Source organism: Brassica oleracea, chromosome C6 (assembly GCF_000695525.1).
Source record: "Brassica oleracea var. oleracea cultivar TO1000 chromosome C6, BOL, whole genome shotgun sequence".
Lineage (NCBI taxonomy): Eukaryota > Viridiplantae > Streptophyta > Magnoliopsida > Brassicales > Brassicaceae > Brassica > Brassica oleracea.
In genome coordinates, this window is record NC_027753.1 from 32,361,922 (window position 1) to 32,371,180 (window position 9,259).

The window sequence follows — 9,259 nt, forward strand, 5'->3', positions numbered from 1 at the left end:
ATTGTTTAATTTATTTTAATAATATAAAATTAAACAAAAAATGATGGAGGAGATATAAATTGTTATCAAATCTTTATTATTAAAATCATTAATTGTCATATATATATATTAGTCATTTATGGTAATTCCGTAGGTTTTATTTATGGAAAGCAAATAGCATATCATATCATTATATCATATAGTTTGACCAACTTATGTATCTAATAACATATAAAAATCGAATGTGGACCTACTTATTTTTCAATTGAATGTAATTGACTACCTAATTGAGTGCCACCTATGCATTGGGGCCTCTTTTAATTAATACAAAATTGAGGTTATATCTTTTCAAATGTTCTCCAATTAATATATAAGGGATCTAAAAACATTAATATGAACTTGAACTTTATATTAAACCAATAGATACATAGGTCACATAGAATATAAAATATTGTTACAGTTATCGGCCCAAACGCTAATGTCACCGATACAATGATCGGAAACTACCACGGTAAAAATTAAATTTAACTCAATTGATAATTTTATAGTGTGTGTTACAAAGCGCAATGGGCATGTAATCAGCAACCCATCGCGAAGATCCTGTCTCACCAGCTCAAGCCATTGTTGCCGGACCTAATCTCAGTCTCGCAGTCCGCCTTTGTTGCTGGTAGGGCAATAGGAGATAATGTCCTAATTACTCATGAAACGTTACATTACCTGCAAACCTCGGAGGCCAAGAAATATTTCTATATGGCCGTGAAAACGGACATGAGTAAAGCATATGATCGCATGGAATGGGGCTTTGTTCGAGCAGTGCTGCTGCAGCTTGGCTTTGATCAACAATGGGTCTCTTGGGTTATGAGTTGCATTGAGTCTGTTTCATATACCTTCCTTGTTAACAGGTCTCCACAAGGTGCTGTCAAACCATCACGTGGTATACGTCAAGGTGATCCGCTTTCACCGTATATTTTCATCTTATGCACCGAGGTCTTGTCTACACTATGTGATAGGGCTCTTCTCGATGGGACTTTGTCTGGGGTTCGTGTATCTCGAGCTAGCCCGGCTATCAATCACTTGCTGTTTGCCGATGACACTATGTTCTTCTGCAAATCAAACCCGACTAGTGTCAATACCCTCCTGAACATCCTACAACGCTACGAGGCTCTCTCTGGTCAGCGGATTAATTTCGCGAAGTCGGCCATAACTTTTTCTGCGAAGACCCCTCCTGAGGTTAAAAGACGAGTTAAAACCATTTTGTCTATTGAGGCTGAAGGGGGAGTTGGGAAGTATCTTGGCCTTCCGGAGCTGTTCGAGAGGAAGAAAAGAGACATCTTTGCGGCCATTCTGGATCGTATTAGACAACGCGCCCACAACTGGTCTACCAACTTCCTATCTGGGGCGGGGAAACAGGTCCTCTTGAAGGCGGTTTTGGCGGCTATACCTTGCTATGCCATGTCTTGCTTCAAGCTGCCGAAGTCTCTGTGCAAACAGATTCAATCACTATTAACCAGATTCTGGTGGGATGCGAACCGTCTAAGAGGAAGATGTGTTGGGTCGCTTGGTCAACCTTAACTCAACCGAAGCAAGCTGGAGGTCTCGGGTTTCGGGATATTGAGATGTTCAACGATGCACTGCTGGCTAAGATAGGCTGGAGAATCCTATCTAAGCCTCAATCCCTCGTCGCCCGTGTTCTCCTTGGAAAGTATGTGCGGGACTCCACCTTTATGGACTGCCCTGTGGCTTCTTCTGCCTCTCATGGCTGGAAGAGCATTTTGGCAGGTAGAGAAATTTTACGATTGGGCCTCAGTTGGTCAGTAGGGAATGGGGAGAAAATTAGAGTGTGGCAAGATCCATGGCTGAGCTGTGAAGCTCCATTAGTACCTATTGGCCCCCATACGCTATCCTCCTCTAATCTCTTAGTTAGTGATCTGCTGTGTAAACTCACTAATGGGTGGGACTTGGAAAAGATCAGACACGAATTGCCCCAGTATGAAAACGCTATACTCAAACTGATTACGAGCTCTGCTACTGCGGAGGATCAAGTGGCATGGCTGTTCGAGAAATCAGGCTCCTACTCAACTAGATCAGGGTATGGAGCGGGTATGGAAAGGGAACGAGCGGCGTCTTTCATACCTATCCCCTTCGACTGGAAAAAGAGTATATAGAATTTTCAAACAGCTCCTAAGATCAAGGATTTTCTTTGGAAGTTGGTCAAGAAGGCTATTCTGGTCAGCGCCAATTTAGCTTCCCGTGGCATCAATTCTTTCCCATGTAAGACCTGTGATGGGGTTGAGGATGATCTGAATACTTTCCTTCTCTGCACCATAGCTAAGGAAGTGTGGGAATTGGCTCCAACACCTGGGGCCAACCCCCTTTGTCTTCCTCAATGATGATCTTTGTTTCGTCCTGTTCCAACATTAAGAATCTCCCTCCAACCAGGGTCTCTGCGCCACTGTGGCCTTGGATCCTTTGGAATTTGTGGAAAGCACGTAACAAACGATGCTTCGAAGATAAAGTCTACTCCAGTATGGAGGTTCTGATCAAGTCCATTAATGACGCCCGGGAGTGGCAAGATGCTCAGGCTCTCGTAATGGTGACGTCAAAAGCGTATCACGGTTCCTTGCGAATGGAGAGCTACCTGCAACAACCTCCATCTTTCCCCAACACGGTTACATGTCACGTTGATGCGGCTTGGGATAGTGGTTCCAACAACTGTGGACTGGGTGGAGTTTTCTCAGGACATTCCTCAGCGCGGTCTCTCCCTCGGCTCTGTGAAGGTCGTTCGTTTGTTTCTTCTGCGCTCATGGCTGAAGCGCTTGCAGTTCGTCTTGCGGTTATGACCGCATCGTTTGCAAACATTAAATCCCTTCTAATCTTGTCTGATTCCCTCGATCTTATCAAGCTATTGAGAAAGAAAGAGTCCAGGCCTGCATTGTTTGGTGTTGTGTTTGATATCTACTTCTTTAGTTCTTATTTTGATGCAATCTCCTTTGCTTATGTACCTCGTCTGAGTAACGTTGAGGCTGACTCGGCGGCTAAGTCAGCCATTGCGTTGCTTAATGTAACCTCCGTTGGTGGAGAGGAACCTCTTTATGGAATGAATTTATGTTTGATCAAAAAAAAAAACTCAATTGATAATTTGTGTCGAAGATTCAGACTTAAATCTGTAAAAACGATATTAATCTTCTTCAGGCGTACCGTGCAAGTACACAACACCACTGCAAGGACTGGTGGAAACGGTGTCAGCGACGTACCAGCGGGGCTGTCCTAACGTGGCGTGCACAGAGGCGGATATAGATTCAGCTACTTCTTTAGCGGCTTCAGCTGATGCGGTTGTGTTAGTGATGGGAACAGATCTATCCATTGAAAGAGAGGACCATGACCGACTCGACTTGCTCCTTCCCGGAAAACAACAACAGCTTGTGACTGAGGTGGCTAAGGCTGCGAAAGGACCGGTGGTGCTAGTCATCATGTCCGGTGGAGGATTAGACGTTACTTTCGCCAAGAACGACAAGAAGATCACAAGCATCATGTGGGTCGGGTTTCCTGGTCAAGCCGGTGGTCTCGCCATTGCTGACGTCATCTTTGGTCGTCATAATCCGAGTAAGAAAGACAATGTTCTTCTCCATACTAAACCAACCGGTTTGGTTTACCATTTTAATTCGCTAACTAACCGGTAATTTTTTTTATTTTTTTCGGTTTAGGCGGAAAACTGCCGATGACATGGTATCCTCAGTCGTACGTGGAGAAGCTTCCGATGTCAAACATGAACATGAGACCCGATAACTCAACCGGGTATCCGGGTCGAACTTACCGATTCTACACCGGAGAAACAGTGTACGCCTTCGGAGACGGCATCAGCTACACTCAATTCAACCACCGACATATCAAAGCTCCACGACTCGTCTCCCTCAGTCTTGACGCGAGCCACCCTTGCCGATCTTCAAAGTGCCAATCCCTGGACGCGATCGGACCCTACTGCGGGAAGGCCTTCGAAGTCCAACTTAGAGTAAGGAACGCTGGAAACAGAGAAGGGAGCCACACGGCGTTTATGTTCATGTCGCCACCCGCTGTACACAGATCGCCGGTTAAGCATCTGCTAGCGTTCGAGAAGGTGCGTCTGGGGATGAAGGAAAAGACGGTGGTGAGATTTGAGGTGGATCTGTGTAAAGATCTGAGTGTGGTTGATGAAACGGGGAAGAGGAAGATCGCTTTGGGGAAACATGTTCTCCATGTCGGAAGCTTGAAGTACTCCTTGTACATTACGATCTGATGTGATTCAATTTGTTTAATATTTGTCTTCAATGTTTAGTTTCTACAAGAAATGAAAATTCATTGAAATAAAAAATTGAGAATGTTAGATTGTTCCTCCTTCTTCTTCTTCTTCTTCTTCTTCTTCTTCTTCTTCTTCTTCTTCTTCTTCTTCTTCATCTTTTCACTCAGATTGCACAAGTTCATTTAAATAAAGTGTTATTTCTTCACTGAACCAATGGAACAAGGACGAACTAATTTTAATAGATTAGTTATGAATTTGGAGGCTAGACCTGTGTCCCAATTAAACAATGGGAAATACAGTTTTGTTTGCTTTCAGCATATTCCTAACAAGGCTGGAAGATATAGAGGTTGATTGTTTTGGGTTTGTACATTAGTTTTTGGTTTTTCTTTATCCAAAAACCATTTTGCATCTGATCAAGATTTTGAAAATAGATTCTCTAAAATGTATGGAAACTAGTTTTTGGAAATAACTCATTTCTCAACATAAAAACCAAAAACCAAATTTTCATGGTTTTTTCTAAACTGACGTTGGTTTTTTAATTTTTTTAAAAAATAATAACTATGGTGATGATTGTTTGGATGGTTTTTAGATTTTGGTTTTTGGTTTTTAGTTTTTAGTTTTTAGATTTTGGTTTTTAGTTTCTGGTTTTTGATTTTGCAGTAAATTTTAGTTTTTGAAAAAACAAGAATGGTGATTTTGGTTTCTAACTTTTGATTTTTGTTTTTATAAAATAGTAAAATATTTATCTAAAATTTCTGATTTTCGTATAGTTTTAGTTTTTAGAAAACTTGAATGATTATTTTTATTTGAGTTGAAATAAAAATTAATAGTAAAATATTACTTACTATGAACAACAAATAATACAAAATATTACCACTTAAAAATAAATTTATTTTACAAGAGAAAATAATGCGAGCTAGATAGATGAACCACAATTCTGATATATATATATATATATATGACAACATAATTAATGCAGTTCAAAACTGAAAATACATAATTAAAAAGTAAAAACAAAAGTTATATTTTTAAAATATTTTATAAATCAAATATTATAAATAAAAATATCAATAGCTAGTTTATTTAAATATACTAAATAAAATTTAAATGTATTTTTATAAGTTCAGGAAACTCTATAAAATTATAAATATATTGTGAATTCGGAATTTAAAAATTTATTATCCTTTTGGTTTCTCAAAAATTTGATTAATGATTTTTTGGTCTGATATTAAAAAAAAAGTAATTTAGAAGTTTATTTCTTGTTTAAAAAAATTAATAAAAGAATATATCACGAATTTTAATAAATAGTACCAATAGTAAGAAAATGAATCTTACTAAACCTTTTTTGTTTACAGTAATTATCATTTTTGCTTTTTTCTTATATTAAAATATAAATAAAATAAAAACAATTTTAAAAAAATTGGAAACCCACCGTAGGATAAGAAGAAAAACTATGAAAACTTGGCTTCTGGTTTTTGTGTTAAAAAAACAGTTATTTGCAAAAACTAGTTTCTCTACATTTTAGGGAATCTATTCTTTTAAAATCTTGATTGGTTGCAAAATGGTTTTTGGAAAAACAAAAACCAAAAACTAATCCAAAAACTACAAACAATCAACCTCTATTATTTATGCTTTTATATAAGAAAAGATTAAAGAAGATAATTACTATACACAAATAATGTTTACTAAGAATCATTTGCTAACTATTGGCACTTTCTACTAAAATTCGTGGTATATTCTTTTAGTAATCTTTTATTTTTTTAAAAAAAAATTAACTTATAAGTTATTTTTTTTAGAAAAAATAACAGACCAAAAAATTAATTAATCAAAATTTTAAACCCAACAAGGTAATAAAATTTTAAATTCAGAATTCAAAATATATTTATAATTTTAATCATTTTCCCAAAATTCTAAAAATATATTTAAATTGTATTTAGTATGTTTGAATAATAAACTAACTGTCAATTGTATACTGTTTAATATGTGTGAAATTATATAGTAATTTGAAAATCTAACTATTGATATTTTTATAATATTTGAATTATAGAAGATTTTAAAATATAACTATTTTAATTTTCTTTAAATTTTAATATTTTATTGTTTTTTAAAACTGCGTGAATTATGTATTGTGATATATATATATATATATATATATATATATATATATATTGTGGTTCAACTATTTAGTTTGCATTATTTTCTCTTTTAAATTGCACTATTTTCTTTTTAAATAATTTATTAAATAAATAAATGTATTTTAAGTGGTAATATTTTGTGTTATTTGTTGTTTTCACAGTAAGTAATATTTTAGTATTAACAAAATTTATTTTATTATTAATTTTTATTTCAACTTCAAAAAATATAGGAAAACTAAAAATTAAAAAAAATCATCATCTGAAGCTTTTTAGAAACTAAAACTACAACAAAATCAAAATTTAAAATACATATTTTAATAATTTTTAAAACGAAAACCAAAATCACCATTCATGTTTTTCCAAAAACTAAAATCTACTGCAAAATCAAAAGCCAATAACTAAAATTGATATATTGTGTTTTTGGCACATTATATGTAGGTCTTACTAATAGTTTTCAAGGTTTTATCAAGTCTTTTTAGTTTATTTGAGTCATTACAGGTCTGGAATTGCATTGAATGAAAGATAGACCAGCCGAAGGGAAAGAAGAAAAAAATAGTGTGAAATGGAGTCTTTCGCGCAGAACAGCCGACCGGAGCAGCCTGAATGTCTGCTCTAGCGGCAGAGATAAAAAAGGAAGTTTCCAAATATTTCGGGATTTGCCCTAGATTTCCTATCTCTTTCCTATAGCCGCCTATGGCTCATATATATATAGTCTCTTATTTATTACTTTAGACATACCTTAGTTTTTACGCAAGAAAGACCTAAGAGAGCTTTTATTTTCGCCGATTTGCTACTTGTGAGGGAGACGGCTCCATCTATCTCCTTGAGAAGATTATCCTGAACTCTCTTATTTCTATTATTTATTATATGCAGTTAGAAACCATGCTTCTCTGTTCTTGTGTTATGTCTGAGTAGTCACCGAGTTAGTTTAGAGTTCTAGGGTTTGGATTCGTGAGCTTAAGCATAAATAAGTCATCTTAAGATTGTCTACATTCATATTTGTTCTTATTGCTTGCATTGAACCGATCACTTAGTGCATGAATTAGGGTTAATCAATTTAGCTAGCCGTTAATTGATAACTTGATTTAGCTAGCCGTTAATTGATAACTTGATATGAATTGAATGAGCTTTGCATCCCTAGTCAGCGAGAATGGATATTAGGGTGTATTGTGAACATATCGGACTTGATCTCTAAAGCTTGCTAGCGCATCTTGATCCAAACGAGAGTTTAGGCATCAAGACCGACTTGCAAAGGAATCAATACCACGAAAGTGGATTAATTCAACCTAACTGATCCGAGTTTAGACTTGTTATAAACTGAACTTGAATAATTGATTGGCTTGCGATTTCCATACCTAAAGAAGAAACCCTAGACTAGCGCTTTTAAATCAATTTAAAAACAATCTCATCTTGTTACTTGTTATTTACGTTATTGACTTCTTTAAAAACCCCCACTTTGTTTTAGCTTAATTCTAATCCCATAAAGATAAAGTGTGATCTGGTCCTCTGAAATTGAATCTAAAGATATTACAACTACACTGTTAACTTGACAGTAGACAAAGATCCAATTTTAGTGTATCAAAAATCTAAAAACTAAAAATCAAAAGCCAAAAACTAAAAACCAAAAACCAAAAACCAAAATCTAAAAACTATCCAAACAATCAATCACCATAAACATTTTTAAGAAGTTTGTTTTCTTCTTATTTTTTTCTTTTTAAATTTTATCTCCATTAATAATTTAAAAGAAAAGAACAATTTAAACACCTAAAAATTAGGCGCCCACAACCGGGATTTATTGAAAAACAGAGTTACCTCTACCTTTACAAAATTCTGCTACTACTTCCAAAAAGCTGCTCCTATTTTTCAAAAAATCATGTCGCTAGAATCTACTCAACCATGTCTCAAGCAGTGTTAAATCTGTCCTACGAGAATTGTGAGCTCTTGACAGAGGATCTAGACACGCCTTAACTGTCTGCTTGATCTCAAGAATCAAGGCTCAGAGGAGTTTTTTTTTCCTTCATAAAATCACAATTTTGTGAGTTAATACCTATGTATATAACCTCTAAAAAGTTGAAGGGCAAGTCCAATGTTTCATAGTACTGTACACAGATCTGGCCTTGGCTCTGATTCCTAATCAAGTAATCAACCAATTTGAGAATTGATCAATCCTTCAAAATTGTTTAGACAACAAAGCCGTACTATAGTATTTCTGTAAAGAACAAAACCATTTTTATCCTCATGTTTAGGGGTGCAACGTGCACATTTCTTCAAATGCTAACCAATGAAAATTGCAGTTATAGCCATTATAAATCTAGCAGAATTATGGAGACAACCCCATTAGTTTTAATTTAACATATTGTTTTGGGTTTTATTTTTGATGTTTTCTATAATAATTTGAAGAAATCATTTATGTGTTTCAGTGTTTGTTTCGAATCTATGCTTTATGAATTACATGACGTTATTCACTTTCAGAGAAAATTCTTACAAAGTGACATTTTAGGTGATCACAACCATGGAGTCTATCCCCTATATTATTTGAGAAGCATTACAACTTCTTTTTGTAGCCACATGTCATCACTAGAATGATTCTTAGAATCATTAGAAAAATATGTTGGTCCATCTAATTATATAATAAGCTTTTTATTAAACTAACAATAAATTCATCATTAATGTACTTTATTATTTTCTTAAATAAAATTTACGGAATTGCCTAATGTGGCTAAAGTATATATGACAATTAATGATTTTGAATAATAAAAATTGGATAAAAAATAGTGTATCTTCTATCATATTTGTTTAATTTTAAACTATTAAATAAATTAAACAACCACAATAACCATATAATAAAAATTTAGATTTTTATGTATAT